Here is a 23,217-nt window from a genome sequence, read left to right as displayed (position 1 = left end):
GCAGATGGCATCGTTGAGCAATGACCAAATCAGCCGTGATCTCATTGAAAGCTGCCGCTGATTGAGTTAAATGTTTCCATCTCCATTCATACCTTTGCTGTCATTTGTAAGGTGCGAGACACCAATGTAAAAGAAGAAAAGCACAAAGTTTGGAAAAGATATTTGCAGCAAAATTGAGTCAAAATTATTTATTACACGGAAAATCATACTTGGCAATTTGCTAGATCTCTTTGCGAACATGACCAGCAGAGGTAATCAAGGGAGCTATTGATCTGAGTATTCTTGGACATGAAACAAACAAAGGTTAGTGACATATTCATTTCTTTTTTTAGCGAACGAAATAGTCTTTCCTGATGGTTACAATGAAAGAGATGGTTCCCAATAAAAGACAGAGATTAAGTCGCTTGTAGATATACTTCAATGTGATACGATTCACTTTCAGCCCCGAATTACCCCAGAGATGGAGGGGGTGAGTTACTTTTCTTCACTCTTCAATTCCACAGCATGGAGGTACAGACATGAAACCGCCAGAGATGGAGTTCTTGAATTGGGAACCAGCGACACTGAAGGAACTAGGCAAAAGTGAGGACTGCAGATGCTGGAAACCCGATTTTAGATCAGAAAATGCTGGAAAAGCACAGCAGCATCTGAGGAGCAGGAAAGTCGATGTGTCTGTTGCCAGTCTTTCTGCGTTCCGCAAACAATTTTCGTTTTTGGCTCAGATTTCCAGCAACTGCAGCTAATTGTATTATGTTAACATTCATAATGTTTTGGAAAAACCAATGACCTGCTAGCATCGGAAAATCGGCAGAAGTACTGGTACACCGATATGTTAGCTGAACAATACAACCATTCCATGAGCGGGAATACGATCCGGGCGACGGTGCTGAGATTACCGAATCTTCACAAGTAAATAACAAGACAAGGCGATAGATACTATTGTATTTAGTGTAAATAAAACACCCTTTATGAACATTTTCGTTGCAGATTATTTTCAACTTGTCTTCGTAGATTTACAAAGTGGGAAAAGGCCATTCCGCCTGTGTGCATTGCGGCTAATCAGAGAGCCATCTATTCCAGTCGCAGTTTCCAACTTTGGCCCAAAGTCTCGTGTGTTCTAATGTTCCCAGGGCAAATGTCAATGACTTTATCCTGTGTTGTTAAATGGCACAATAATGGGGCAGATGTATGACACATCCACAACGACTTGTAACTCTTTTGAGGAACTGATGCTTATTTTCACCCACAAAGTGAGTCACACAGAAAGATACCCCCAAACCGCCAGAGGTCTCCGTTGTGGTGAGCTGGAATTTGAAATGGAGAATAGGACAAATGCAAGTTTTAAACACAGAAGCAACGTCCCGGCAGGACTTCACAGGGGAGCGTCAACGTGGGGCACGGTTAAAGTGAGACATTCCCCTCGAGCCAGGTAGGACTCGAAACTGCAATCTTCTAATCCGCAATCAGACGCGTTATCTATTACGCCACTGGCCCAATAGACACGCTCGTCAACGGCAGAATGTCGATATATAATGCCATGGACTTTCACGGAATCAGAATTAAAAAGGTGAACCAGCAGCGAAGATAATCACCAACACTGCTTCACTTCGACGTTTCCAATTTGTGAAGCAGTGCCTTTCACTGGCAAAGGAGAAACATTTGTCCTCAGCTGTTTGCTTCAGGGTCGCCTCCTTCTCTGCTGGAAGTGTCCATCGTTTTATTCACAGTCACGACGCGATTTCATGATCCACTCCAGTGAAAACGTGTCATGGTGTCGTCTAAGCAAGACCCTGCCGAAACTCAGCGAGAGACATCTGGTCATTTCGAGCTCAGGATGTGGAATTAGACGAGCTGCGTGACACCTTTTCTTGGCGCCGCCACTTCACTGCAAATTAGCGGCTCAAAACGAGCCGATGTTAGCATCAGCTTGATTTGTACCTTCCTGCAGTGCATTTGTTAAACAACATCAGATAGATCCCATCCGGCCCAGCTGACTTATCTATTTTCACACTCTGCAGTATTTCTACTATCTCTTCCTTGTGAACCTCAAACTCTTCGAGTCTAGACGCAAGTATCTCTGTATCTTCCTCGCCAACATTTTCATTATCTATAGCGAACTCTGTCGAAAAATATTTATTTAGTGCTTCCTCTATCTCCACTGACTCCACACAGGACTTCCCACTATTATCCTTGATTGTCCCAAATTTAACTCTCGTCATTCTTTTATTGCTGACATACCTATGGAAAGCCTTAGCGTTAACCCTGTTCCTATCTGCCAACAACTTCTCATGTCTCCTCCTGGGTCTTCTCAGCTCTCTTTTTAGGTCGTTCCTGATATCGTTGGAACCCTCGAGCGCTCTAACTGAGTTTTCACGTTGTGTCCTAACATAAGACTTCTTATTCTTCTTGACCAGGGATTCCACTTCCTTAGTAAACCACGGCTCACGCGTTCTATATCTTCGTCCCTGCCTGACAGGTACATACTTATCTAGGACACACAGGAGCTTTTCCTTGAATAAGCACCACATTTTTAATGTGCTCACCCCCTACAGTTTCCTTCCGCATTCCACGCTTCCTAAATCTTACCACATTGCATCGTAATTTCCCTTCCACCAGCTGAAACTCTTGCTCCGTGGAGTACACCTATCCCTTTCCATCACAAAAGTGAACCTGAGAGAAATGTGATCGCTGTCTCCAAAGTGCTCACCTACTTCCAAATCTAAAATCTGGCCAGGCTCGTTTCCCAGTACTAAATCGAAAGTGACTTCTTCCCTTGAAGGCATGACGACATACTGTGTCAGGAAGCCCTCCTGCACTCACTGGATAAAACTGACCCATCTATAGTACTCGTACTGTAGTGATCCGAGAAAATATTTGGACATTGTCTTGAGTGTTCCAGAGTTTTTCATTGTCCCAGAGTCCAGGTGAAGTTTGTATTCCTCACGTACGGTAGTGAGAATTCTTTCAATCTCTCAGATCAGTTCTTGTGCCAAGAACATCAGAGTCAATGTCCCTTCCTCTACTCGGACTGACAGTTCACACTTCTTCATTCTCCTCTAATTCCATTTCCCAAAGAGTTTCTCAACATTTCCAAAGTGGAGCCCAAATTATATGGTTTGCTTCCTAAACATTTTTCCAACTTCCAACTGACAATATTTTCACAGTATCTCTTAACAATTCTGTGGCTTGCACCATGTCCAGGGATGAGAAGTCCCGTTTGGTGGAGGGAATTCCTCGGCTGGTGAGTTTCACTTTGGAACAAAGATGGTTCAGTGGCAATTTCCTGCGGTTGTTTGTAATGATTGGAGACGGAGCGGTGGGGAATGAGCACTCTGACAAGCAGAAGGAAGTGTTGACAATGACCAGAGTCAGAGAACAGAGGACAGGGATTAAAGGAATCTAATCAAAAGCAGCACTTCTGCTCAGGGCGTTCAATAACAACTGCAGAAACCCGATGTGTCGGGCAGTGTATCTGGAAAGAGAAACAGAGGTAATGTGTTCAATGTGGAACATTTCTGATGAAGAACTCCAGTTTCCCAAGTCTAATCAAATTACAGGCCTGGTTTGCAAAACAGGCCTTCTGAACTTTGGATTGTCCACCAGGAAAGCATTCACAACGTAGTCAGCAGGATTCGAACCTTCGTGGGAAAACCTCAATGGATTTCTAATCCATCGCCTTAACCAATCAGCCATGACTTCAGAATGCGCAGCGTTGTGGAGCATTGACAAAATTAGTCGTGATCTCATTGAAAGCTGCGGCCGACTTGAGTTAAATGCTTCCATCTCCTTTCATAACTTTGCTGTCATTTGTAAGGTGCGAGACACCAATGTAAAAGAAGAAAAGCACAAACTTAGGAAAAGATATTTGCAGCCAAATTGAGTCAAAATTATTTATTCAAAGGAAAATCACACTTGGCAATTTGCTAGTTCTCTTTGAGAACATGACCAGCAGAGGTAATCAAGGGAGCTATTGATCTGAGTATTCTTGGACATGAAACAAACAAAGGTTAGTGACATATTCATTTCTTTTTCTGGCGAAGGAACTGGTTTTTCCAGTTGCTCACGATGACAGAATCTTTTCCCAATTAAAGAAGGCAAATAAGTCCCATCTCACGCTGACACCATCGTGAGCGCTGCTGTTTCACAATGCCACAGAGTCAGGGTCAATTCCCGCCTCAATCAACTTTATGAGTGGAGTTTGCACATTCTCCCCGTGGCTGCGTGCGCTTGCTCTGGTTTTCTTCCACAGTACAAAAATGTACCGGTTTGTTGAAGTGGCCGTGCTAAATTGACGGGGTTAAAGGAGAGGAATGCATTTGGGCTCGGGCGGGTCGGTGTGGAGTTGCTGGGCCGAAGGGCCTGTTTGCACATTGTAAGTATTCTAATCTATAGTAATCAATGACCAAGGTACAGCGCACGTTGTTCGATGGGGCATATATAACTTTTCAATTGTTTTTCTTCAAAGTTTCTTACAATTCAAACGGGAGAGGAAGAAGGGAAATGAATGTCTCCCATAATTCTTGCCTTCTTTTATCATTCACAGGCGGTTTTTTTTCCTCTACTTTTTTTTAACACTGTGGTTACTGTTAGTGTTCTTGTAAGCTACACCGGCTGGTTTCCTCTTTCCTCAATGTTCCTCATCTCTACCCAAACACACTTTCCACCCTTATCTCCTGAATCAAAATAATCTCTAACCATTGCATAATTGCCACGGAAACTGGGCTTTTCACACGCCTGCAAATGTCATTTTCCAATATTAATTGATCTTTTACTGCGTTGCAGTTGCGCACGAGAAGAGGAAAATAAAATAGAGGCCGGTGGTCCGAGGTTTCAAACGCACGTCATTGCAGCTAAAACGAAGGTTACTGCACACAATGCGATCACGGAAGCATGCACCAAACCGTCAGGAAACACACAATAAGTGCAATGCTGGATGTCATTTCCGGAACAGGACGAGAAACACAACAGAAATACGTCTCTTGGGTACTATTTTGGACGTATTTCTCAATAAACTATCGTGTTTTACATATGTTCCATCGGGAGTTACCTCACACAAGGAAGTAACCAGTGCTGCAGACGGTCATATAATCCGAGCTCCAAGTCCCGGAGTCAGAGACACTCAGTCCCCTGTGTGTACCTACAAGGAACAGCTGTGCATGGGGTTTACAGGGTAACTGAACTGCATGACTGCAGCTCGATGGTCGTCTCTCTGCTTCTCCTCTATAGTTTTCTGTGCAGTCCCTGCGTGCAATCCTGTCAACTACGTTTGTCCGGCACAAGATGGGCATTGGTCACTTGTATCTGAGAGAGGCTGTTGGTTTGTGTGTTGTCATAATTCCGAGTGTAAGGAGGAATCTGGCTGTCAGTTCCCAGAAACTTACTTTAATAAATGGAAGCGTGTGTTTTAACTTGCCGGGTGGCATATACTCATTGCAAAGTTTGTGCACTGCGAATCACGTTGTGGGACTATCCAATTTTGGCAAAGAACTTGTGTGGCATTCACGAGTTTCCACGACCAGCTATCCCTAGTAGCAATACGGACAAATGGCAAGAACTACAAATTCGATTAGAGCAGCACAAGGTTAATCTGACAGGGCAAGCAGAAGGCAGCCAGAAGATTTCTGGGTGTAGGGCAATCACCCAAGGTACCTTTTCATATGAAAGTCTATGCATCAGTAGAATCTGGGACCAACGGAGCCTATGTTGGTTATTCATATTCCAGACAACTTGCGTTGTTCCCCGTTTACTCTGAAAGTGAATAGACTTAGTTATTTCACCGTTATTTCGAAAGAAAATCCTGCATTGAATCTGTTCGCCGTGTTTTGATGTTGTGGCGAAAAGGTGGGCAATCGCGATGTGAAACGTTGCTATGCTTTCATTTCCTTCATTACTGTCTTGGTGAGGGAGAAAGGTGATTGGCTCTCCCGATCAGATGGGGGCACCGGCGCATTGATGGCCTAATTTAATCACGGATATAATTGGAAATGTTCACTTTTAATGGTTCGTTGTTGTGTTTTGTTTTATGATACTTGAGCACTTTCTGGGACTTGGCAATACACTAAATCTCCAGTAGGTTTGGAATTGCCTCGCTGTTATTTGTGCGAGCAGTTCATGTCAGAGACGACTCACAGTGCCTCACAGACAGCACTTCAGCTTCGGTGTGTCTGATCATGGTACTGCCTTTTCAGTTTTGATTCTGTTCCACGATAAGAGCTGTCAGTTTTTGGATTTGCTGGAGAGCAAAGTGGGTAATGCGATATGTGAGGTATTTTTCTTCAGCCAAAATCTTTGATGGTGAACTTGCGAAAGTGTCAAGAAGAATGGTCATTGCCGGCAAATATCCGGAAAACTTTCATCTCTGGATCAGTTAGGCTCATCCACCCTCCAAACAAAATAGCCAAACTCGCTGACTGAGTAACAAACATCATGCGTTTTTTTTGCAAATGGTGTATTCAAACCGTTGCCGGTGGCTGGAGCATCTCAGACTTGTCGAACATGAAAACAAATCCCGTGATCCAACGTGCCCTTGCTGAATAGATAACCGAAATTAATCCATACATTTCTGCCAATATTTGTGCCTTATCTCTCCGAGGTCTTCCTGTCTATTCAGATGCCTTTGAAATGTTGTGAGTGCACCAGACTCTGCCACTAAATGTGGCGATTCATTCCACACACACAAAGGTTCTGTGTCCCTCACATCCCTTTTAAATTTTTCCTCTCTCACATTTAACATTTGCTATGTAGATTTGAACTCGCGTGTCTTGTGAAGAAGTGGTCCCTGACTATTTACTCTGTCTGTCTTCCTCATGATTTTATAAGCTTCTGTGAGGCCATCTCTCAGCCCTGAAACTCCTGGGAATCTGACGAAGCCTATTCAGTTTCGTTCTTATGTCCAACACGGCAAACCTTGCAAATCGTTGTAAAGGTTTTCCAAACTTACACTTGCAAGAAGTGTGTCCAGCTGCAGCACTTGTTTGACCGCGTGGCCACTCTGGAGCTGCGGGTGGACTCACTGTGGAGCGTCAGCAATTCTGGAGAGTTATGTTGCCTCCCAGGTGCTCAGGCCAGGGATGTCGCCCATCGGCTGAAGAGCATTCGAAAAGGGGATCGTGAACAGCCAGTTGTCTTGGTGCATACAGGCACCAACGAGAAAAAAAACGAGATGAGGACCTGCAGGGAGAATTCAGGGAGCTCGGAGAGAAATTAAAGAAGAGTACCACAAAGCCAGTAATCTTAGGATTACTGCCGGTGCCATGTGACTGCCAGCGTAGAAATGAATAAATAAAAACGGCACGATGAACACGTGAGTTGAGGAATGATGCTGCAGGGCGGGTTTCAGATTTGTTGGATTTTGTGACCAATTCTGGGGAATGTGGGACTATAAGAAAATTGACGATCTACATCTGAACCAGACGGGAACGTATGTCCTTTCGGGAGTTTTCGGTCCTGCTTTTCGGGAGGTTTTATACTAATGTGGCAGGGGGCTGGGAACCACAAGATTAAACAAGTTGGCAGTGAGGTGGAAACTGGAAACGCTAAGAATCTGGAAGCTAGCATTAATAATGGGAAGAGTAGGCAGAGAGCAGATGAATGCAAAAGAACTGGTGGCCTGAAATGCATCTACTTTAATGCATGGAGTATAGACAGATGAATTTAGGGCTTAGATTTGTGCCTGGGAATATGACGTTATTGCGATCACAGAGATTTAGTTGAAGGAAGGGCATGGTTGGCAACCAAATGTTCTCGGATATAGACACTTCAGACGGGACAGGGAGGGAAGTAAAAGGGGAAGGAGTTGCATTGCTGGTCAGGGATGATATCATGGCTGTGCGAAAAAATTTCACCATGTAGGGCTTGGGTCGTGAGATGGAGCAGTGAAATAAGAAGGGTGAGGTTAGATTTTTGGTGCTGTATTACAGTGAGCGTGAGGTGTAAGAAAAATAGTTAAACAGATCATGGAAAGACGTAGGGGCAATAATTTAGTGTTGATTGGAGATTTCCGTTTTCCCAACATTGACCGGGATACTCTTAGCGTCAGAGGTCTGGATGGGATACCATTTGTAAGAAGCCTCCAGGTAAGTTTTCTGGAGCGGTATATCAATAGTCAGACGAGGGAATAGGCCATATTGGAACTGATATTGGGGAATAAGCCAGGGCTGGTGATAGCAGTTGCCGTGGGTGATTTCTTTGGGAAGTGTCCAATATTCTGTAAGTGTTAGAATACACATTGACAAAGATGAGAGTTGTCCTGAGGAAAGAGTACTAAACTGGGCCAAAGCTAATTACATCAAAATTATGCAGGAGGTCGGAAATGGAGTTTGGACACAGCTATTTGTAGGAAAGTCCACAGTTCATACGTTTCAGGCTTTCAAAGCTAGGTTAAATATAGTGCAGGAGAGGCATGTGCCGTTGAAGGCAAAGGATTTGAAAGGCAATATTCGTGAACTGTTGATGACAGGACAATTGTACGACTCGCCAAGAGGAAAAGAGAAGCATACATAACGCCTCGGCAACTGACAACATAATGGTCGCTGGAAGAACATGAGAAGAGTAGGACAAGTATTAAACGAGGAATCAAGGGGCTTAAAAGGGGTCATGAAACAACTTCACGCTAGCACAATTAAGGAGAATCCTAAAGCCTATTATTCATATATAAAAAGCAAGCGGGTAACCAGAGAAAGGATTGGTCCACTAAAGGAAAATTAAGGAAGGCTGTATGTCGAATCTGAGAGAGTGAGCATAATTCTGAATGATTATTTTGCATCAGTGTTCACTGAGGAGAGGAACATGATGAATGTTGAGTCTAGAGTAAGACATTTGATTAGTCTGGATCATGTTGACACAAGTAGGGAAGCTGTGTTGGGCAGGCAAGGGGTAATTAATGTGGACAAATCCCCAGGAACGGATGGGATCTATTCCTGGTTCCTGAGTGATGTGAGAGAGGAAATAGCTGGGGCCCTGACAGATATCTTCGTGGCATCCTTCAGCACAGGTGAGGTTCTTACCGACTGGAACGTTGCTCATATTGTCCCCTGTACAGGAAGGATAGTAGGGATATTCCGGATAACTACAGAACAATGGGCCTAACATCAGTGTTGGGAAAGTTGCTGGAGAAGGTACTGAGGCATAGGATCTATACATATTTAGAAAATAATGTGCATATCAGTGAGAGGCATAGAGTTTTTCGGGGAAGTGCCCAACTTGATAGATGAAGGAAAGGCTGTTGATGTCATATACATCCACTTCTGTAAGGAGTTCGATAAGGCTCCCCATGGTAACCAAATGCAGAACTTAAAGTAACATGGTGTGCAGGGTGTTCTAGACTGGTGGATAAAGAACCAGTTGAGCAATGGGAGACAGAGAGTGGCAGTTGAATGGAGTTTCTGGAAATGGAGAAAGTTGACCAGTAATGCTCCACAGGGGTCAGTGTTGTAGCCACTGTTGTTTGTGATAGACTTAAATGATCTGGAAGAGAGCACTGATGCAATGATCAGAAAGTTGTCAGATGACACGAAGATTTCTGGACGAGCAGAAAGTATAAGTGACTGTTAAAAAATACAGGAGGATCTAGATATACTGGAAAGTTGGGCGGAGAAGTGGCGGCTGGAGTTCAAAGCAGAGAAATGTGAGGTGACGCATTTCGGTCAGTCTAATTCTAGATGGGGTTATACAATGAACAGAAGAGGTTTGGGGGAAAAAGTTGATGGACAGAGAGATCTGTGAGTGCAGGTTCATTATACACTGAAGTTTGCTGCAAAGGTGGATAGAGTAATCAAGCAGGCATATAGTATGCTTGGCTTCATTGGATGGGGTATTGAATAAAATGGCTGGCAAGTCATGTTAAAATTGAACAATACATTGGTCTGGCCACACTTAGAATACTGTGTAATTTTCTGATCGCCACATTACCAAAGGTATGTGGACGCTTTGGAGAGGGCGTGTAAAAGGTTTAAGCAGATGTTGCCTCATATGGAAGGTGCAATCTAAGAAGAGAGGTTGATTAGGTTAGGTTTGTTTTCATTGGAAAAAAGGATTTTGAGGAAGACCTTTTTTGAAGTTTACAAAATCATGAAGGGTACAGGCAGGGTAGATAGAGAAAAGTTTAATTTCCCAGGTTGAAGGATTAAAAACGAGAGGTCACGCTTTCAAGGTAAAAGGTGAAGAGTTTAAGAGGGATACTCGCGGCATCTACTTGACACAGCGGGTAGTGGGTGTCTGGAACGCGTTCCCAGCAGAGACGGGAGAGGTAATCACGGTAAATACGTTTAAGAGGCGTCTGGACAGATGCATGAGTAGGTGGGGAGCAGAGGGATACAGATGCTTAGGAATTCGGTGACAGGTTTAAACAGTAGATTTGGATCGGCTCAGGCTTGAATGGATGTAGGGCCTGTTCTTAGTCTGTACATTTTTTTTTGGTCTTTCTTCTTAAATTATGCCAATTTCATTACAAAATTTGCGAGGTCGAAGTGCCTGAAGTGAATCCATGCTGAAACACTAGTCATAACAAAGCTGAGTGTTGGTTTTTGTGTCGTAGCGTGGTCGAGCGGTCTAATGTGCTGCAATTTAAGCTTCGGTTTCTATCGAATCGTGGCTTCCAATACCAGCATTGAAAGTGAGCAACTGTGTGGCGATGTATGTGAGACAGCTGCGCATGTGTGGATGCCTTTTAATTTGAGTGTTTGCAGATCCTCAGTGTGCTTACCCTCTCGGTGATAAAATCAGCGACCGTCTCTGAAAACAACGCAAGTTCCTGCTGTCCGACAGATCCTCATATCCCGTCGATAACTTTGCTTTCGGATATCAGCGTTGCCTGTTTCTGTATCTCAAATGGTCAGCGCAGTTGGCTGAAATGTTGGTGGTTCGAGCCCACCCAGGGAATAAGCCTCAAATATTTCAGCACAAGCATTTACCCCGACCATGTATTGACATTGTAACCGTGAAAACTCATCCATGATTCACCCCAATTCCGCAGGGAGTGAGACGTTTACACGCAGCAGAATACGACATCACTTTCTCCAAGCTCCCGATGCAAACAGAAATCGGCCACTGCAGCTTCAATCAGCGGCTTTCTGCCAAGCCATGGGAAACAACTCGAGGAAACTCCTTCCTTAGTAACAGCTCTTTCCGTGTGAAAGGAGCAAAACTTTGACTTTAAATTGGAACGGGCTTCAGGACATTGGAACGTTGCTCCAGTTCTTGGAACGTGTTATAAATAAAACTCCTTACTTGAAAATAGGAAGTGGTAAAGGTTTTAGGTAGAAAGAACAAAGAAAGTGTTGATTGAGACGACGCTGTCTCGTCAGCAGATGGGAAATGCCCAAAACTGTGAACGGAAATAATTGGGTTTCCTTTGGTAATTTCCCGACTGATTTACTGTCTGCCAGAGAGATTGGAAATCACATCAGTGACATAAAGGTGAGGGTAAAAATGTGAAGATATTAAGGTTGAATCTTAAATCCCCGGGCCAAGTGCGGAATAGATTGTAATGCTTTGAAGGAATAACTGAAATGAAAGGTGTGAATGATATTTTTGTGATTCGGAAGAATGAACTGGATCCTAACAAATTGCTGATGAATTATGCTCGCAATGTAATAGCAAACTAATCCACAGTGCACCGTGCTTGGTTAGTTCTGTCGCTGCAGTGTGAGATGCTTAATCTGAGGGTGGTGGGTGTAAGCCTCACAGTGGGTGCTTTCACTGCTTAATACAATTCCGGCTCTTCGTTCCACGTGCAGTATTGCAACCCTTCGCAGGGGAATGTTCTTGCTGCTTTCATTGACACATCTGTCTGCCTGCTTTTGATCACACGTCGGTTTCTGAGTGAACACTGTTTCCATTTTACTGGAGGCCCCAGAGTCAACTTTATCAGTGCAGCCGAAAATACAATGAATGATGTCCGTTTGAAAACGTGAGGTTCCAAACCAACCGTGCACCATCCAAAGTGTTCAAAGGCATGGAAAGAGAATGGCCACTTGCGAAGGGTCTGACAGAGATGGATCAATGTCACATGGGTCCTGAACCAATTTTCAGTGATTCAGATTGTTCTGATGGAAACCGAAGGGCACTCTCCCTCAACGTTTTGCAATTGCGCTTCTTGTGTTTAACGTAATGAACAGTATATTGTCAGTAACGAGAGTGGAGGTGCGACAGGATCGTGAGGTTTCAGTGTGGGACATAGACACAGTAAGTCAAATATCCCCAGAGCACGGGAGAGCTGTTTGGTCCAGGATCACTGCCATCTTCTGTTTCGAAACCAACATATGAAATTGCTGGAAAACCTCAGCAGGTCTGGTAGCATCTTGGAAATATAAATCGATTTAAGATTTCGGGACAAGTGACACTTCTTTTCCATGCCCATCTCCACCTGCTTTTGCACACTCTTCTTTTTTATTGAATGTCTCCTGACTTCCAACTTTATATTCAGTTTCTCTTTTATTACTTCCTCTCCAACCATTTTCCCAGTCTCCAATTTTGCATCAGAACTGTTCCATCTTTCACATTGCCCAGGACTTCGAACTGAACAAATAACTGTTTCTATTTGCTTAGATAGCAGATGGCCAGAGACTGGAAGGCAGTGTGGTTCCAAAAACTCATCCATGATTCACCCCGAGTCCACAGGGAGCAAGACGGTTACACGCAGCAGAATACGACACCATGTTCTCCAATTCCCCCGATGCCAACTGAAAGCGGCCACTGCAGCTTCAATCAGGGCTTCCTGCCAAACCCTGGGACTCAGCTCGTGGAAACTCCTTTCTCATTAACTGCTCTTCCCGTGGGAAAGGAACAAAGCTTCCATTTTAAATTGGAAACGGCTTCAGGAGATTGGAAGGTTGTTCCTGTTCTTGGAACGTGTTATAAAAAAAAACTCCTGTCTTGAAAATAAAAATTGGTAAACGTTTTAGGCAGGAAGAACAAAGAAAATGATGATTGTGAGGACTCTGTCTCGTCAGCAGATGGGAAATTCCCAACACTGTAAACGGAAATGATTGGGTTTCCAAAGGTAATTTTCCGACCGATTTACTGTCTGCCAGAGTGACTGGAAATCACTTCATATGAAAATATTCGGGTTGAATCTTAAATGCGGGGACAAGTGTTAAATAGATTGGAATGTTTTGAAGAAATAATAAAAGTGAAAGATGTGAATTATATTCTTTGTGATTGGCAGGAATGAGCTGGATCTTTGTAAATTGCTGTGCCAGGTGAATTGTGCTCAGAATGAAATAGCAAACTAATTCGTCGTGTGCCAAGCCTGGATATCTCAGTTCGGTGAAATGTGAGGTTTTTAATCAGAGAGTCGTGCGTCCAAGCTCCATAATAGTCGTTTTCACTGTTTAATAGATTTCCACCTTTTCGTTCCACATGCAGAATTCCAAACCAAAGCTGGTGGAGCGTTCTTGTTGCTTTCGTTGACACATATGTCCTCCTGCTTTGATCACATGTCGGTTTTTGAGTGAAAACTGTCTGAACTTTACTGGAAATGCCAGAGACAACTTTGTCAGTGCAGCTGAAAATACTATGAATGATGCCCATTTCAAAACGTGAGATTCCACTACATCGGTGCACCAACCAAAGTGTTCAAAGACATAGAACGCGAATGGCCATTTGTCAGTGGTCTGACAGAGACGGCTTAATGTCTCATGCGTCCTGAACAACAATTAACGATTTAGAATGTGCTGATGGAACGGAACGGAGTTCTCCCTGAACGTTTTGCAATTGTTCTTGTTGTGTGCTCATGTAAGTTTATGTAATGAACAGTTTATTGCCAGTAACGAGGGTGGGGGTGGGGAAGCATTCTGAGGTTTCAGTGTGGGACAAACGTGATTTTGATCGAACGGGTAAGTCAAATATTCCTAGAACATGGGAGAGCTGATTGGTCCAGGATCACTCCCATTTTCTGTTTCAGAATCAACAAATGAAATTGCTGGAAAATCTCAGCAGGTCCGGTCGCATCTTGAAAACGAAAACCGAATGAGATTTCAGGACTGGTGACACTTCTTGTTCCATCTCCATGTCCCTCTGCCTTTCTACAAACTTCCTTTTTATTGAATATCTCCTGACTTCAAACTTTATATTCAGATTCACATTTATTGCTTCCTCTCCAAACATTTTCCCAGTCTCTAAAATTGTATCATGCTTGTTCTATCTCTCACTTTGCCCAGGACTTACAACTGAACAAATAACTCTGTTTCTATTTCCTTAGATGCCACATGGCCAGAGATTGGAAGACATAGGAGGACGGTTAGTGCTTTCAGAATATCTAGTCTGCTCCGCCATTCGATCTTGGCTAATATCGTTCTTAACCCCATTCTCCAGTCCCGTCCCTGAACACTTACTCCCCAGTCTTAGGATCCAGTCTTTTTCCCAGAGTGGGTCCTAATCCGTCCTAAAACCCTCCACATGTGTTGGCAGCTGTTACACCGTGTCTACGTGTCATCAATCTCAGTTTCAGTGATTCTCGGCAGACACGAACTGTTCTGAGCAGCTCAGTCTGGTCTCTGGCCCCACTGTGATCCTGCTGGGGAGCAGTAATCATCTTCATCTCCTACGGAAAGGATCGGCGCTTCAAAAAAAAAATGGACAGAAAGAAAGATAGGCTTGTGTGTCAAGATATGTGGAGGTAATTGCTTTCTCACCTGGTCAGTAAACCTTACTCTGTATATCCCCACACATTCTAGCTGTTGTGGTAAAAGGGAATACAAGTACAATTAATTGCCATCTACGCTTTTATTCGATATGTATTCTTCCTTCTTCTGAATATGCAGGGATGTTTCCAGCACTGATGGTCACCATTTCTAAGAGTGCATGCCGCGGGCCCTGATCTTTTCTGGAGAGTAGCAGTATCAGTTTGTGCGAAAGTGTCCCAGTACAAAGCTTAGAAGAAACATTGTTGTTCCCTCTTTCCGGACGACAGTCTTTCATATCATGATCGATGGGGCTTTATTGCATATTCATCAACAAGCCTTGTTTTGAATTTACTCGCCCAATACTACTGTATCGGTGGAATGAATATAATTCCGAATATCTGCTGCGTGAATTTCATTTTCAAAGTTCAATTCGCAGTGGTCCTTCATATGTGGCGATGTTTATATCACTGCTGGCCATCCTGTTTAAGAGTGCAGTTACATATGTTCCTCTGTCTTGGCGCTGCAGGGAAAATTGTCTCCGCCTTTTCAGCCAATATTTCCTGGATATTTCAACATGGTATTCTTTATTTTTTCATTCATGTCCTACTTTAAGGACACAGTTACCGGGCACTGATCCTTTCTGTAATAACAGTACCGCATTTGCTTTACATGCGAAGGTGGCCTGGATCAGTAACAAGGAGAGCATTCATTTCCTTCTATCACAGGGAACACTGGATTCATGATGGTAATCTCTGTCAAATGCATCCGAAAATGTGCTCTGAAAGCTTCATTTGAACACTGTCTGGCGTTTCTCAACGTGTGTCAACCAAAACCAGAAATCCTCAATCACAGTTTGGAGCAGTTCACATATTCGAGTTTCGAAGCAGCAGACACGGATACAGTTCATTCAGAATGAAAAGATTTGCAGGCACAGATGAACTATCGACTCTTGTTCTCATACTGTTACTAATATTACCGTGTGGCCTGAGGTTTAAGCCATGTTGTAACTGAAAATGAGGAAATCACAGATAGGTTGCCGAATGACAGTATGTATTTTGTTTTCTTGTTCTCACAGAGTTCCAGGAAAGTATGACAGCGAGGGAGAGGATTGCAAGTCACGTGCAGCTCTGGTGTAACACCTTCTGTCTGATTCAGTCATCAACAAGAAACGTGAATGTGACTAAAGCGGGAAACCTTTTCACAATCGAACAAAGAGCAATCACGAACAGTGACCACCTCTTTGAGATCTCAGATCGCCTTTGACCTTCCCTGAATACGTATAGGAACAAATTTTTGCACACCTCAACGTGAGAACTGTTTGAAATACCGACCATAAGTGAGTCACATGTCCTTGATTCCCACATAGGTTTCCAACTCAGCTTGCAGCCAGGTGGCAGTTGCTCATGGCTCTGCTGGATAATGCACTATTATAGAGAAATAAAATGAAAGTTGGAACTCTTATTGGCTGTGGGTTTCGAATAATCTTGCTACGTGTTCTGCCATTCTCGGATTCCAGTGCTAAACCAGTTTTTCAGTTCATCTGAGCAGCAGGAGAGTCGGCTTTTCTGGCAGGAGAAGAATTCATCATCTCCAGTGATCACTTTATCTGAGGAGAGAGAATGAGCAAAGTTTTACACAGCGACTAATCGGAATTGCGTTCCGTTTCAGCATGGCAGCAGATATGGGCTAGCAAATTCAAAGCCAGATTTGCTGATGAGAACAACGAGCACGACCTCTTAGATAGAGCAATTCCTTCCCACCGCATATTCTGCAGAACTGGTACAGTTGCTGTGAACATGCTGCAGGTTATCATCAGGTACATGCTCATGGGTTTCCGGTTTTGGCCTGTGTGCTCGCGTGGCTGAGCAACCTGAGACTCTGTTTTCAGATTCCACTCCTTAACAAGGCTTGTGTTTGCATCCCTGCGCGGCCACGTGTGCTAATGGATTAAGCTGGCAACGTTTTGCAGGAATGAGTTTTGTTAAAGTTGAACAGAAATAAAAGCAGTCATTTCTTCGAACCCGGCTGTGATGTGGCACAGCAGAAAACAACCAACATGTCAGTGCCCACGCTGGTTTCCCCTTCTGCTCGAGTTGTCACGTTCCCCTCCAGCTGAAAGGCCACCAGCATAATATGTGACGCAAAAACAGGCAGCGCGAATCTTTCATATTCCAGACAATTTTGCTTTTTTCACCGTTTCTCTGAAAGTGAATGGAGATATATCTTTCCCTGTTGATGTGAAATTAGGTTCTACATTAAATCTGCTCGCAGTTTTCTGTTGTGATTGCGAAAAGGAGGGAAATTGCGACATGAAACTTGGTTACTTTTCCCTAATTTCCTTAATTTCTGTCCTATGAGAGAGGCTGGTGATTGGTCCTCTCGATCCGGTGGAGACATCAGCCCAATTGTTCACCTCATCTAATCGAGACTGTAATTGGTAATCTTCACTTTTCATGGTTCATTGTTAGTCAATTCTGATTCATGTTATTTGAGCACTTTCCTGGAAGTCTTGGTGCTCTAAGGCGCCAGTACGTTGAAAGCACCATTTGGAATTGCCTCACTGCAATTTGTGTGAGCAGCTCATGACCCAGACGACTCGCTCTGCCTCACAGACAGCATTCATGAGTCTGTGTGTGTGAAAATATGTTCTCTTTGTCAGTTCTGCTTCTGTTCATGAGTTGTCAGTTTTTGGTTTCGCTGGAGACACACACACAGACAAAGACCCACACGCACACATATATTTTGTGTGGTGAATTTTTTTGGTACTTTCAGAGTTACATTGCACTTTGCTCAGAAACCACATACATTCATGTAGAACTCTGAGCTCAAAACTGCATGAAATTATGTAGAACTCTGTGATCTCACTTTTTGGATTGGAATCAATGTAAACATCAGGTCATAGACAGAGAACACAGGGGGCTAACACCTTCAACATATTGTCTAGCTATTACCATTGTTAACAGCTAACCCGAGAATGCAACTTTAAAAAAAAAGGTTTTGTTATTTACACATAGAATACAGTGATAGTTTCACTTCTTTTAACAGATGAAAGGCTTAACAGACAATCAATACTTCAATGTATAATTTCAGTTACATCACACTGCAAATGTTTGCTATAAATTCTGTGTTACGATAGAGCCGTCCACCTGATGAAGGAACATCGCTCCGAAAGCTAGTGTGCTTGCAATTAAACCTGTTGGACAATAACCTGGTGTTGTGTGATTTTTGACTTGTACACCCCAGTCCAACACCGGCATCTCCGAATCACAACTTATTCCCGTCAGCTTGCAAGTGTTCCCTGAGAAACTGCAGCTTTTTGGAAACGTATTACTGGGACAAAGTCATTGCTCAATGTGATGGGATGCACCGTCAATCTCTAATTACTCGAGACATTGAGAATTTGAGTTACTCCGCAGAACCCTGGATGTCCTCAGTAGCGGGGTACAGGCATGATGGCATGAGGCAAGGATTTAGACATAGTGACATTGAAGAAACAGCGAAATATTTTCAACTGGGAAAAGCGAGAAGCTTTGAGGGGTAATTGCGATGATAGTTTTCACTTGTATTTGCTGCCATTGTCCTTCCAGACAGATGCTGATCGATCACTGAATTGTTCTGGCAGGATCAGTGTGTATTTTCTGCGTGCAACCAGGAATTAGTTTTCATTCGGATAATTCACAAGAAGAGAATTAAATCTTCATTTCCTGACTGGGAATGAAAGCCTGTTCTGGGCAATGCAAACTCAGACCCGTATGCAGGGATGTCCATTGATACTGCAGTAGCCTTTGGGACCTGTACAAACTCTAGTGCCTGCTCTTCACGTCATAATCGTCTTCGTCAGCAGTGTTTCTCTCTCCAAGTTTCCAAGTCGGTTCATATTATCACCCTTGGTTTCAATGTGAAGAAGGCAATGCTGTGATAATCTGCTGTTGTTCAGCAGATATACTGCAGCAAGTTAAGCAAAGACTGATGCTAACAAGAGCTCGTTTTGAGCTGCGCTGATGTGTTGGCAGCAAGAAAGGCAACGTTCAACTCGCCCTATTCCGGATGACGGGCCCGAAATGACCAGTGGGTTCTCGCTGAATTAGTTCAGGTTCTGGAAGGTAAAAAACTTCAAGTATGAAAGTACAGTGAAAGGAAATGTTTCACAGAGTGGGGCATTCCAAGTGAAACAGTGACGGTGATTATGTTTGCTGATTTTTCACCTTGTGCATGTTGTTTCCCTGATGTGGACGTTTACATTACGTATATACAAACTGTCACAGCCAGTCCTGGTCTTTGGGTCAGTGACGGAATTGGTAACACGCCTGACATCGAATTAGGGGATTGTCGGTTCGCATTTAAAATCACGAGAATGCACGTGCTAGTCCATTCCTGTTGTCTGTCCGGAATGGAAGGGTTTGGGTTTTCCAATTTACAGTTTCTTTCGTCCAATTCAAATTAGAGCTCAGATCAACGTCTCTCATTGTCTATAGAACTGGCTTTGGTTTAAGCAAAAGCTGCCTTTTGGTGAGTGAACTTGCATGTTGGAGCGGACATCTGAAGTGAAGCACAAGGAGCTGGTCAAATCCTGAGAACTCTGCCACTCTCGGGGAATGTGTCTGTGTTTCTCTTTCTGTGGGAGACACGACGTGGGGAATAACACAGTGTGAGTATGTCAAACTTCAATCCCATTTTTGTGTCATCGAAGATCAAAGCGAGAACCTCACTGCCATTTGCACTGGAAACATCAGAACACATAAGGTTATGGACCAAAGCTGGAAACTGGGAATAGAATAGATGAATGTCTTTAAACCAGACTGCACCAAATGGCCAAATGGGATTTTCCATTCTGCAAAACTTGAAGACGAGTAGAAACCAATCTGCAGTGGAACTGATCAGAAAAGAAATGGAAAATCCATTTCATTGAGAATAAGCGCAAGAGCGTCTGTCTTCATTCCGTGTAATCTCGTAGTTAGGATTTGGAACTCTAACCGCAATAGTGTTGGTTCTGTACTCGGACAGGGAATGCATGTTTCATTGTGCAAATATATCGTGGTACCAGTATTTCTTACCACTGGTCCGAATCTGGTAATGCTTGGTTTTGTGCCAGGTTGTCAAAAATCAAAAAGATACAGGTTTTGGAAATATGAACTAAAAACGAGAACTGATAGAGAAACCCGCTACAACTGACAACATCTGTGGAGAGAAACAGGTTTTCTTTTTCTTAAGATGGACAGGAAACAGGTTAGTTATAGATTTCTAGGTTATACTGTTGGGAAAATGATAATCTTACCTGTCGAATCAGGATATTTATCAAAGTCAGTCTTGAATTTACATTGAATTTACAATCTTAAAAGGACTTAATCAGCTGTCATGCTACATTCATTTTCCTGAGCTGGTGGAAGGCTATGTTTTAATGGCTACATTTCGTTTTAGTTTCCGTTATTTAGCAGTCACGCCGAATGGAGAATTGTTTCTTTCAGAGTCTGGCTCAATATGGGTCTTTGTTTTTTCTATATTTGTCTCTGTATCCTCCTGGGCCTTTTTCACATTCTCCGACTCTCTGGCTGTCCATATCCCTCATTTCCCATTTCTGCTCTTGAAAAGCCTGACATTCAGACACAGTTTGAGATTCGAAATGCTGAGAGGCTTTCTGACGCCTGGCTGGAGTCGGTCGAAGTAGTCTCACATTCTCTGTATAATGCGTCTGTCACTTCGACCTGAGGCAAGAAGACATTTCTTCCTCAAAATCGAAAGACCCTTTCGAAGTTAAAGTTGATTTCCTTATCCAACAGAAAAAGAAAGTAATTACATGATAGCTGAAGAAGAACAACGATGCATTTACTGTTGGTGTACAACGAATGAATGGTGACAGCAAAGAATGAGGGTGATCATGTCGTGGTGTCAGTGCCATTACCACAACATTTCCCGTAAATGCTGCAGTGTCTCCTGCCTCAGCACTTAATTTCCACAAAACTGGGAATGAAGGAATGAGAATAAGAAGATGAGAAGCAGAAGTACTTGTGGAACGGCGGGACGAATCTCCAGGTTAAAATAGTAGTTAAAAAGAGCAGCATACACTACTGGATTTAAACCAGGAAAATGAAGCCGGAACGCGAAATCAAAATGTATAGCAATTCAAACAGGACACTGAGTTTCTCGATCAGCAACACAATACTTGCGAGAAATAACGAGCTTTCAATACAATGAGCAGGCAGACAGTGAGATGGGAGCTGCTTTCACCAGCTAAGCCATGGCGCCACGTTAAGAGCCAGATTTCTCGTCCATATGTGCAATGCCTGAACCTCTTGACCACAGGAATTCGAAAACGCGTTTTCTGTATTAATGTTGCTCAGTATGAATGGCAATCAAACGCTGCTTGTGCAAAAACAGACGTTTCAATGCTGAGCATGCCCCACTATAAAGGCACAGAAAAAGACAGTATCCTCTTGCATTGGCATCCAACAGATATTTTCGTCTGTTTAAACTGACAGAATAAAGAGGATGTACTCATCTCCTCTCACGTCCCATTAACCACGCTAATACACACGCAGGGATTTTCAAACCAAGATGAACAGGCTCATTGTTGTGAATTGACAGTAGTGGTGTGTGAGTCATTGCGAACAGTGAGCAATAAATGCTGAACCAATAGCATTGACACTGAGCCTTGCACCATCAGCTCCACATTCACATCTTGTGTCATGTCGCCGAGGCATCAGTGCATTTGACTTTAATTATTCTACCCTTCACCTCTCCTCAAGTTATTCCAACCGCTTGCAGTGTCGAATTAGAACATGCAATTATTAGAAATGCATTTCTGGGACACAGTTGTCTTTCATTGAGATAAGGTTCACTGCCCATCCCTAATTATCGCAAAGATGTAGGGGACGAGTTACTTTTGTTAACTCCTCAAAACCTTAGTATGGAGGTACTGACAAGAAACCGCTAGAGAATGACCTCCTGGATTGCGGAAAGCAGACCGACCCTGAACTGCTAACGTAACTCACCCAGGGAAGAGCAGATGGACCCCACTCTGTCAATGAAAATCAACCACGGGACAGTCGTCTGACATCACACGATCAATGTAATTCAACGAGGAGATTATGGCCTGACCGCACGCTGTTAATGTAACTCACCCAGGGAAGAGTAGACTGACGCCACTCTGTCAATGTTACTCATCCAGGGAAGAGCAGACTGACCCAACACTTTATATGTAACTCATCCAGCAAATGGCAGACTGACACCACTCAGAGAAGAGCAGGCTGCACCCATTCTGTCTCTGTCACTCATCCAGGAAAGAGCAGGCTGATCTGATTCTGTCAATGAAACACAAGCAGAGAGACGAGCCTGACCCCACTCTGTCAAAGTAACTCACTCAGAGAGGACTTAATCCATTTTGTCCATGTGAATCATCCAGCGAAGACAGCGATGAAACCATACTTGCTGTTAAACTCAGACAGAGAAGAGCAGACACACATGATAATGAGAGTGTAACATTCCCGTGGAGGAGCAGACTGACACCACTCTCTTAACGTAGCTCACCCAGGGATGAACAGACTGTGTGGACTCTGTGATATTACTCACTCAGAAAGGAGCAGACTGACCCCATTCTGTTAATATGACTCTCCCAGGGTAGAGCAGATGAAGCCCAATCTGTCAATGTGAGTCAACCAGGGAAGAGCACTCTGACCAAACGCGATCACTTTAACACAACTAGGAAATTGCAGACTGACGCCACTCTGTCAATGCAACTCACCCAGAAAAGAGCAGACTGTTCCCACACTGTCCAAATAACTCACTCCGTGAAAAGCAGACTGATGCCACTCTGACAAGATAACTCGCACAGGAAAGAGTAGTCTCATGCCACTCTGTCAATGTAACTCACTGAGGGAAGAGCAAACTGACGCTACTCAGTCAGTGTTACTCACGAGGGAAAGGTTCAGACTGACGCCACACTCCCAGTGTAACTCAGCAGACTGATCAAACACGGTCAATATAAGTCATTCACTGAAGAGCAGTCTGACCCCATTCTATAAATGTACATAACTGGCACGTCTCCAGAATTCTTAAAGGTCTCTCATTCATGTGATCGTATTTCTCAGAGATGAATCACACAGAGGTTTGATAACATTTTCCAAAGTCTGGCGAGATGAAAGGTTTCTAATTAATATGAGCGTTGTGCTGGACGTTTTAAAGCATTTTCGGCAGTCCAGACTTTGAAATGGTTTCTCCTCATTTTGAACGAGCAGGTGCTGCAGCACGTCAGAGACAGGGTGAATCCCTTTACACACTCTTAGCAGGTGAATCGCCTTTTTCCTGGAATCTTTGCCTACATGGGAATTCAGCTCAGACAAGGAAATGAATACGCACATTCCCATAGACTTTCCTTAGTATGACTGCATTTGTGGTTTGTGAGCTCTGATGATGGGTGGAAACATTCTCCACACATACAATACGGGAACGATTTCTCTCTCACTGTAACCAGAGGGTTTTTTTTCCTTTCATGTTCTCTCTCGGATCAAGTTCTCCTTGTGATAAAATGTGCGACTTTATCAGATCACGGCAGAGAGATTGGTTTGTAAATCTTCCCCTTCTAATCTCCTGCAAAATT

The sequence above is a fragment of the Chiloscyllium punctatum genome, chromosome 50 (genome assembly GCF_047496795.1).
Source record: "Chiloscyllium punctatum isolate Juve2018m chromosome 50, sChiPun1.3, whole genome shotgun sequence".
Lineage (NCBI taxonomy): Eukaryota > Metazoa > Chordata > Chondrichthyes > Orectolobiformes > Hemiscylliidae > Chiloscyllium > Chiloscyllium punctatum.
The sequence above is the reverse complement of the archived record's forward strand: the minus strand, read 5'-3'. Positions refer to the sequence as shown.